The sequence below is a fragment of the Drosophila suzukii genome (assembly GCF_043229965.1).
Source record: "Drosophila suzukii chromosome X unlocalized genomic scaffold, CBGP_Dsuzu_IsoJpt1.0 scf_Xc, whole genome shotgun sequence".
Lineage (NCBI taxonomy): Eukaryota > Metazoa > Arthropoda > Insecta > Diptera > Drosophilidae > Drosophila > Drosophila suzukii.
Genome location: NW_027255894.1, coordinates 1736494 through 1747294, shown reverse-complemented (window position 1 = coordinate 1747294; position 10801 = coordinate 1736494).

The following is a 10801-nucleotide window of genomic DNA, read 5'->3' as shown; positions in this document are numbered from 1 at the left end:
TATAAAGGTATGCCATATCGAAACCCGAGTTCTTTGACCAAGTTATGGGCTTTTAAAGATGGAAAGAAGGCCCATTTCAGTAAACCTTTGCAAAATTAAAATCAATCACATAAAAACGATCATATTTTTTACTACCTTTAAAGTTATATATTTTAATGCAGATAACAACATAATCATTCCACAAGCCCATAGAGGTATGTCATATCGAAATCCGATTCCTTTTGACCAGGTTATGGTTTTTTAAAGATGGAAAGAAGGCCCATTTCAGTAAACCTTTGCAAAATTAACATCAATGACATAAAAACGGTCATATTTTTTACTACCTTTAATGTTAAATATTTTAATGCAGATAACAACAAAATCATTCCACAAGCCCCTAAAGGTATGCCATATCGAAATACGAGTTCATTTGACCAAGTTATAGGCTTTTAAAGATGGAAAGAAGGCCCATTTCAGTAAACCTTTGCAAAATTAAAATCAATGACATAAAAACGGTCATATTTTTTACTACCTTTAAAGTTATATATTTTAATGGAAATAACAACATAATCATTCCACAAGCCCATAGAGGTATGCCATATCGAAATCCGAGTCCTTCTGACCAGGTTATGGGCTTTTAAATATGTAAAGAAGGCCCATTTCAGTAAACCTTTGCAAAATTAACATCAATGACATAAAAACGGTCATATTTTTTACTACCTTTAATGTTAAATATTTTAATGCAGATAACAACAAAATCATTCCACAAGCCTATAAAGGTATGCCATATCGAAATCCGAGTTCATTTGACCAAGTTATGGGCTTTTAAAGATGGAAAGAAGGCCCATTTCAGTAAACCTTCGCAAAATTTAAATCAATGGCATAAAAAAAAATTCCACAAGCCCCTACAGGTATGCCATATCTAAATACGAGTTCATTTGACCAAGTTATAGGCTTTTAAAGATGGAAAGAAGGCCCATTTCAGTAAACCTTCGCAAAATAAAAATCAATGACATAAAAACTGTCATATATTTTATTACCTTTAAAGTTATATATTTTAATGCAGATAAAAACATAATCATCCCACAAGCCCATAAACGTATACCATATCGAAATACGAGTTCATTTGACCAAGTTATTGGCTTTCAAAGATGAAAGAAGGCCCATTTCAGTAAACCTTTGCAAAATTAAAATCAATGACATAAAAACGGTCATATTTTTTACTACCTTTAATGTTAAGTATTTTAATGCAGATAACAACAAAATCATTCCACAAGCCTATAAAGGTATGCCATATCGAAATCCGAGTTCATTTGACCAAGTTATGGGCTTTTAAAGATGGAGAGAAGGCCCATTTCAGTAAACCTTCGCAAAATTTAAATCAATGGCATAAAAAAAAATTCCACAAGCCCCTACAGGTATGCCATATCTAAATACGAGTTCATTTGACCAAGTTATAGGCTTTTAAAGATGGAAAGAAGGCCCATTTCAGTAAACCTTCGCAAAATAAAAATCAATGACATAAAAACTGTCATATATTTTATTACCTTTAAAGTTATATATTTTAATGCAGATAAAAACATAATCATCCCACACGCCCATAAACGTATACCATATCCAAATACGAGTTCATTTGACCAAGTTATTGGCTTTCAAAGATGAAAGAAGGCCCATTTCAGTAAACCTTCGCAAAATTAAAATCAATGACATAAAAACGGTCAAATTTTTTACTACCTTTAAAGTTAAATATTTTAATGCAGATAACAACAAAATCATTCCAAAAGCCTATAAAGGTATGCCATATCGAAATCCGAGTTCATTTGACCAAGTTATGGGCTTTTAAAGATGGAAAGAAGGCCCATTTCAGTAAACCTTCGCAAAATTAAAATCAATGGCATAAAAACGGTCATATTTTGTACTACCTTTAAAGTTATATATTTTAATGCAGATAACAACATAATCATTCCACAAGCCCATAGAGGTATGCCATATCGAAATCCAAGTGCTTTTGACCAGGTTATGGGCTTTTAAAGATGGAAAGAAGGCCCATTTCAGTAAAGCTTTGCAAAATTAAAATCAATGACATAAAAACGGTTTTTTTTTACTTCCCTTAAAGTTATATATTTTAATGCAGAAAACAACATAATCACTCCACAAGCCTATAAAGGTATGCCATATCGAAACCCGAGTTCTTTGACCAAGTTATGGGCTTTTAAAGATGGAAAGAAGGCCCATTTCAGTAAACCTTTGCAAAATTAAAATCAATCACATAAAAACGATCATATTTTTTACTACCTTTAAAGTTATATATTTTAATGCAGATAACAACATACTCATTCCACAAGCCCATAGAGGTATGCCATATCGAAATCCGATTCCTTTTGACCAGGTTATGGGCTTTTAAATATGTAAAGAAGGCCCATTTCAGTAAACCTTTGCAAAATTAACATCAATGACATAAAAACGGTCATATTTTTTACTACCTTTAATGTTAAATATTTTAATGCAGATAACAACAAAATCATTCCACAAGCCCCTAAAGGTTTGCCATATCGAAATACGAGTTCATTTGACCAAGTTATAGGCTTTTAAAGATGGAAAGAAGGCCCATTTCAGTAAACGTTCGCAAATTAAAATCAATGACATAAAAACGGTCATATTTTTTACTACCTTTAAAGTTATATATTCTAATGGAAATAACAACATAATCATTCCACAAGCCCATAGAGGTATGCCATATCGAAATCCGAGTCCTTCTGACCAGGTTATGGGCTTTTAAATATGTAAAGAAGGCCCATTTCAGTAAACCTTTGCAAAATTAACATCAATGACATAAAAACGGTCATATTTTTTACTACCTTTAATGTTAAATATTTTAATGCAGATAACAACAAAATCATTCCACAAGCCTATAAAGGTATGCCATATCGAAATCCGAGTTCATTTGACCAAGTTATGGGCTTTTAAAGATGGAAAGAAGGCCCATTTCAGTAAACCTTCGCAAAATTTAAATCAATGGCATAAAAAAAAAAATTCCACAAGCCCCTACAGGTATGCCATATCTAAATACGAGTTCATTTGACCAAGTTATAGGCTTTTAAAGATGGAAAGAAGGCCCATTTCAGTAAACCTTCGCAAAATAAAAATCAATGACATAAAAACTGTCATATTTTTTAATACCTTTAATGTTATACATTTTAATGCAAGTAACAACATAATCATTCCACAAGCCTATAAAGGAATGTCATATCGAAATCCGAGTTCATTCGACCAAGTTATGGCCTTTTAAAAATGTTAAGAAGGCCCATTTCAGTAAACCTTCGCAAAATAAGAATCAATGACATAAAAACGTTCATATTTTTTACTACCTTTAAAGTTATATATTTTAATGCAGATAACAACATAATCATTCCACAAGCCCATAGAGGTATGCCATATCGAAATCCGAGTCCTTTTGACCAGGTTATGGGCTTTTAAAGATGGAAAGAAGGCCCATTTCAGTAAACCTTTGCAAAATTAAGATCAATGACATAAAAACGGTCATATTTTTTATTACCTTTAAAGTTATATATTTTAATGCAGATAACAACATAATCATTCCACAAGCCCATAGAGGTATGCCATATCGAAATCCGATTCCTTTTGACCAGGATATGGGCTTTTAAAGATGGAAAGAAGGTCCATTTCAGTAAACCTTTGCAAAATTAAAATCAATTACATAAAAACGGCCATATTTTTAACTACCTTTAAATTTATATATTTTAATGCAGATAACAACATAATCATTCCACAAGCCTATAAAGGTATGCCATATCGAAATCCGAGATCATTTGACCAAGTTATGGGCTTTTAAAGATGGAAAGAAGGCCCATTTCAGTAAACCTTTGCAAAATTAAAATCAATGACATACAAACGGTCATATTTTTAACTACCTTTAAAGTTTAATATTTTTATGCAGATAACAACACAATCATTCCACAAGCCTATAAAGGTATGCCATATCGAAATACGAGTTCATTTGACCAAGTTATGGGCTTTTAAAGATGGAAAGAAGGCCCATTTCAGTAAACCTTCGCAAAATTAAAATCAATGGCATAAAAAGGGTCATATTTTTTACTACCTTTAAAGTTATATATTTTAATGCAGATAACAACATAATCAATTCTCAAGCCCATAGAGGTATGCCATATAGAAATCCGAGTCATTTTGACCAAATTATGGGCTTTCAAAGATGGAAAGAAGGCCCATTTCAGTAAACCTTTGCAAAATTAAAATCAATGACATAACAACGGTCAAATTTTTTAAAACCTTTAAAGTTATGTATTTTAATGCAGATAAAAACATAATCATTCCACAAGCCCATAAACGTATACCATATCGAAATACGAGTTCATTTGACCAAGTTATTGGCTTTTAAAGGTGAAAGAAGTCTATTTCAGTAAACCTTCGCAAAATTAAAATCAATGACATAAAAAGGGTCATATTTTTTACTACCTTTAAAGTTATATATTTTAATGCAGATAACAACATAATCATTCCACAAGCCCATAGAGGTATGCCATATCGAAATCCGAGTGCTTTTGACCAGGATATGGGCTTTTAAAGATGGAAAGAAGGTCCATTTCAGTAAACCTTTGCAAAATTAAAATCAATTACATAAAAACGGCCATATTTTTAACTACCTTTAAATTTATATATTTTAATGCAGATAACAACATAATCATTCCACAAGCCTATAAAGGTATGCCATATCGAAATCCGAGATCATTTGACCAAGTTATGGGCTTTTAAAGATGGAAAGAAGGCCCATTTCAGTAAACCTTTGCAAAATTAAAATCAATGACATACAAACGGTCATATTTTTAACTACCTTTAAAGTTTAATATTTTTATGCAGATAACAACACAATCATTCCACAAGCCTATAAAGGTATGCCATATCGAAATACGAGTTCATTTGACCAAGTTATGGGCTTTTAAAGATGGAAAGAAGGCCCATTTCAGTAAACCTTCGCAAAATTAAAATCAATGGCATAAAAAGGGTCATATTTTTTACTACCTTTAAAGTTATATATTTTAATGCAGATAACAACATAATCAATTCTCAAGCCCATAGAGGTATGCCATATAGAAATCCGAGTCATTTTGACCAAATTATGGGCTTTCAAAGATGGAAAGAAGGCCCATTTCAGTAAACCTTTGCAAAATTAAAATCAATGACATAACAACGGTCATATTTTTTAAAACCTTTAAAGTTATGTATTTTAATGCAGATAAAAACATAATCATTCCACAAGCCCATAAACGTATACCATATCGAAATACGAGTTCATTTGACCAAGTTATTGGCTTTTAAAGGTGAAAGAAGTCTATTTCAGTAAACCTTCGCAAAATTAAAATCAATGACATAAAAAGGGTCATATTTTTTACTACCTTTAAAGTTATATATTTTAATGCAGATAACAACATAATCATTCCACAAGCCCATAGAGGTATGCCATATCGAAATCCGAGTGCTTTTGACCAGGTTATGGGCTTTTAAAGATGGAAAGAAGGTCCATTTCAGTAAAGCTTTGCAAAATTAAAATCAATGACATAAAAACGGTTTTTTTTTACTACCCTTAAAGTTATATATTTTAATGCAGAAAACAACATAATCACTCCACAAGCCTATAAAGGTATGCCATATCGAAATCCGAGTTCTTTGACCAAGTTATGGGCTTTTAAAGATGGAAAGAAGGCCCATTTCAGTAAACCTTTGCAAAATTAAAATCAATCACATAAAAACGATCATATTTTTTACTACCTTTAAATATATGTATTTTAATGCAGATAAAAACATAATCATCCCACAAGCCCATAAACGTATACCATATCGAAATACGAGTTCATTTGACCAAGTTATTGGCTTTCAAAGATGAAAGAAGGCCCATTTCAGTAAACCTTCGCAAAATTAAAATCAATGACATAAAAACGGTCAAATTTTTTACTACCTTTAAAGTTAAATATTTTAATGCAGATAACAACAAAATCATTCCAAAAGCCTATAAAGGTATGCCATATCGAAATCCGAGTTCATTTGACCAAGTTATGGGCTTTTAAAGATGGAAAGAAGGCCCATTTCAGTAAACCTTCGCAAAATTAAAATCAATGGCATAAAAAGGGTCATATTTTGTACTTCCTTTAAAGTTATATATTTTAATGCAGATAACAACATAATCATTCCACAAGCCCATAGAGGTATGCCATATCGAAATCCGAGTTCATTTGACCAAGTTATGGGCTTTTAAAGATGGAAAGAAGGCCCATTTCAGTAAACCTTCGCAAAATTTAAATCAATGGCATAAAAAAAAAATAATTCCACAAGCCCCTACAGGTATGCCATATCTATATACGAGTTCATTTGACCAAGTTATAGGCTTTTAAAGATGGAAAGAAGGCCCATTTCAGTAAACCTTCGCAAAATAAAAATCAATGACATAAAAACTGTCATATTTTTTAATACCTTTAATGTTATATATTTTAATGCAGATAACAACATAATCATTCCACAAGCCCATAGAGGTATGCCATATCGAAATCCGATTCCTTTTGACCAGGTTATGGGCTTTTAAAGATGGAAAGAAGGCCCATTTCAGTAAACCTCTGCAAAATTAAAATCAATGACATAGCAACGGTCATATTTTTTAATACCTTTAAAGTTATGTATTTTAATGCAGATAAAAACATAATCATCCCACAAGCCCATAAACGTATACCATATCGAAATCCGAGATCATTTGACCAAGTTATGGGCTTTTAAAGATGTTAAGAAGGCCCATTTCAGTAAACCTTCGCAAAATAAGAATCAATGACATAAAAACGTTCATATTTTTTACTACCTTTAAAGTTATATATTTTAATGCAGATAACAACATAATCATTCCACAAGCCCATAGAGGTATGCCATATCGAAATCCGAGTCCTTTTGACCAGGTTATGGCCTTTTAAAAATGTTAAGAAGGCCCATTACAGTAAACCTTCGCAAAATAAGAATCAATGACATAAAAACGTTCATATTTTTTACTACCTTTAAAGTTATATATTTTAATGCAGATAACAACATAATCATTCCACAAGCCCATAGAGGTATGCCATATCGAAATCCGAGTCCTTTTGACCAGGTTATGGGCTTTTAAAGATGGAAAGAAGGCCCATTTCAGTAAACCTTTGCAAAATTAAGATCAATGACATAAAAACGGTCATATTTTTTATTACCTTCAAAGTTATATATTTTAATGCAGATAACAACATCATCATTCCACAAGCCCATAGAGGTATGCTATATCGAAATCCGATTCCTTTTGACCAGGATATGGGCTTTTAAAGATGGAAAGAAGGCCCATTTCAGTAAACCTTTGCAAAATTTAAATCAATTACATAAAAACGGCCATATTTTTAACTACCTTTAAAGTTATATATTTTAATGCAGATAACAACATAATCATTCCACAAGCCTATAAAGGAATGCCATATCGAAATCCGAGATCATTTGACCAAGTTATGGGCTTTTAAAGATGGAAAGAAGGCCCATTTCAGTAAACCTTTGCAAAATTAAAATCAATGACATACAAACGGTCATATTTTTAACTACCTTTAAAGTTTAATATTTTAATGCAGATAACAACACAATCATTCCACAAGCCTATAAAGGTATGCCATATCGAAATACGAGTTCATTTGACCAAGTTATTGGCTTTTAAAGATGGAAAGAAGGCCCATTTCAGTAAACCTTCGCAAATTTAAAATCAATGACATAAAAACGGTCATATTTTTAACTACATTTAAAGTTATATAATTTAATGCAGAAAACAACATAATCAATTCTCAAGCCCATAGAGGTATGCCATATATAAATCCGAGTCATTTTGACCAAATTATGGGCTTTTAAAGATGGAAAGATGGCCCATTTCAGTAAACCTTTGCAAAATTAAAATCAATGACATAACAACGGTCATATTTTTTAATACCTTTAAAGTTATGTATTTTAATGCAGATAAACCCATAATCATTCCACAAGCCCATAAACGTATACCATATCGAAATACGAGTTCATTTGACCAAGTTATTGGCTTTTAAAGATGAAAGAAGGCCCATTTTAGTAAACCTTCGCAAAATTAAAATCAATGACATAAAGACGGTCAAATTTTTTACTACCTTTAAAGTTAAATATTTTAATGCAGATAACAACAAAATCATTCCAAAAGCCTATAAAGGTATGCCATATCGAAATCCGAGTTCATTTGACCAAGTTATGGGCTTTTAAAGATGGAAAGAAGGCCCATTTCAGTAAACCTTCGCAAAATTAAAATCAATGGCAAAAAAATGGTCATATTTTTTACTATCTTTAAAGTTATATATTTTAATGCAGATAAGAACATAATCATTCCACAAGCCCATAGAGGTATGCCATATCGAAATCCGATTCCTTTTGACCAGGTTATGGGCTTTTAAAGATGGAAAGAAGGCCCATTTCAGTAAACCTTTGCAAAATTAAAATCAATGACATAAAAACGGTCATATTTTTTACTACCTTTAAAATTAAATATTTAAATGCAGATAACAACAAAATCATTCCACAAGCCCCTAAAGGTATGCCATATCGAAATACGAGTTCATTTGACCAAGTTATAGGCTTTTAAAGATGGAAAGAAGCCCCATTTCAGTAAACCTTCGCAAAATTAAAATCATTGACATAAAAACGGTCATATTTTTTACTACCTTTAAAGTTATATATTTTAATGCAGATAACAACATAATCATTCCACAACCCCATAGAGGTATGCCATATCGAAATCCGAGTCCTTTTGAACAGGTTATGGGCTTTTAAAGATGGAAAGAAGGCCCATTTCAGTAAACCTTTGCAAAATTAAGATCAATGACATAAAAACGGTCATATTTTTTATTACCGTTAAAGTTATATATTTTAATGCAGATAACAACATAATCATTCCACAAGGCCATAGAGGTATGCCATATCGAAATCCGATTCCTTTTGACCAGGATATGGGCTTTTAAAGATGGAAAGAAGGCCCATTTCAGTAAACCTTTGCAAAATTAAAATCAATTACATAAAAACGGCCATATTTTTAACTACCTTTAAAGTTATATATTTTAATGCAGATAACAACATAATCATTCCACAAGCATATAAAGGTATGCCATATCGAAATCCGAGATCATTTGACCAAGTTATGGGCTTTTAAAGATGGAAAGAAGGCCCATTTCAGTAAACCTTTGCAAAATTAAAATCAATGACATACAAACGGTCATATTTTTAACTACCTTTAAAGTTTAATATTTTAATGCAGATAACAACACAATCATTCCACAAGCCTATAAAGGTATGCCATATCGAAATACGAGTTCATTTGACCAAGTTATTGGCTTTTAAAGATGGAAAGAAGGCCCATTTCAGTAAACCTTCGCAAAATTAAAATCAATGACATAAAAACGGTCATATTTTAACTACATTTAAAGTTATATAATTTAATGCAGATAACAACATAATCAATTCTCAAGCCCATAGAGGTAAGCCATATAGAAATCCGAGTAATTTTGACCAAATTATGGGCTTTTAAAGATGGAAAGAAGGCCCATTTCAGTAAACCTTTGCAAAATTAAAATCAATGACATAACAACGGTCATATTTTTTAATACCTTTAAAGTTATGTATTTTAATGCAGATAAAAACATAATCATTCCACAAGCCCATAAACGTATACCATATCGAAATACGAGTTCATTTGACCAAGTTATTGGCTTTTAAAGATGAAAGAAGGCCCATTTCAGTAAACCTTCGCAAAATTAAAATCAATGACATAAAAACGGTCAAATTTTTTATTACTACCTTTAAAGTTAAATATTTTAATGCAGATACCAACAAAATCATTCCAAAAGCCTATAAAGGTATGCCATATCGAAATCCGAGTTCATTTGACCAAGTTATGGGCTTTTAAAGATGGAAAGAAGGCCCATTTCAGTAAACCTTCGCAAAATTAAAATCAATGGCATAAAAACGGTCATATTTTTTACTACCTTTAAAGTTATATATTTTAATGCAGATAACAACATAATCATTCCACAAGCCCATAGAGGTATGCCATATCGAAATCCGAGTGCTTTTGACCAGGTTATGGGCTTTTAGAGATGGAAAGAAGGCCCATTTCAGTAAAGCTTTGCAAAATTAAAATCAATGACATAAAAACGGTTTTTTTTACTACCCTTAAAGTTATATATCTTAATGCAGAAAACAACATAATCACTCCACAAGCCTATTAAGGTATGCCATATCGAAACCCGAGTTCTTTGACCAAGTTATGGGCTTTTAAAGATGGAAAGAAGGCCCATTTCAGTAAACCTTTGCAAAATTAAAATCAATCACATAAAAACGATCATATTTTTTACTACCTTAAAAGTTATATATTTTAATGCAGATAACAAAATAATCATTCCACAAGCCCATAGAGGTATGCCATATCGAAATCCGATTCCTTTTGACCAGGTTATGTGCTTTTAAAGATGGAAAGAAGGCCCATTTCAGTAAACCTTTGCAAAATTAAAATCAATGACATAAAAACGGTCATATTTTTTACTACCTTTAAAATTAAATATTTAAATGCAGATAACAACAGAATCATTCCACAAGCCCCTAAAGGTATGCCATATCGAAATACGAGTTCATTTGACCAAGTTATAGGCTTTTAAAGATGGAAAGAAGGCCCATTTCAGTAAACCTTCGCAAAATTAAAATCAATGACATAAAAACGGTCACATTTTTTACT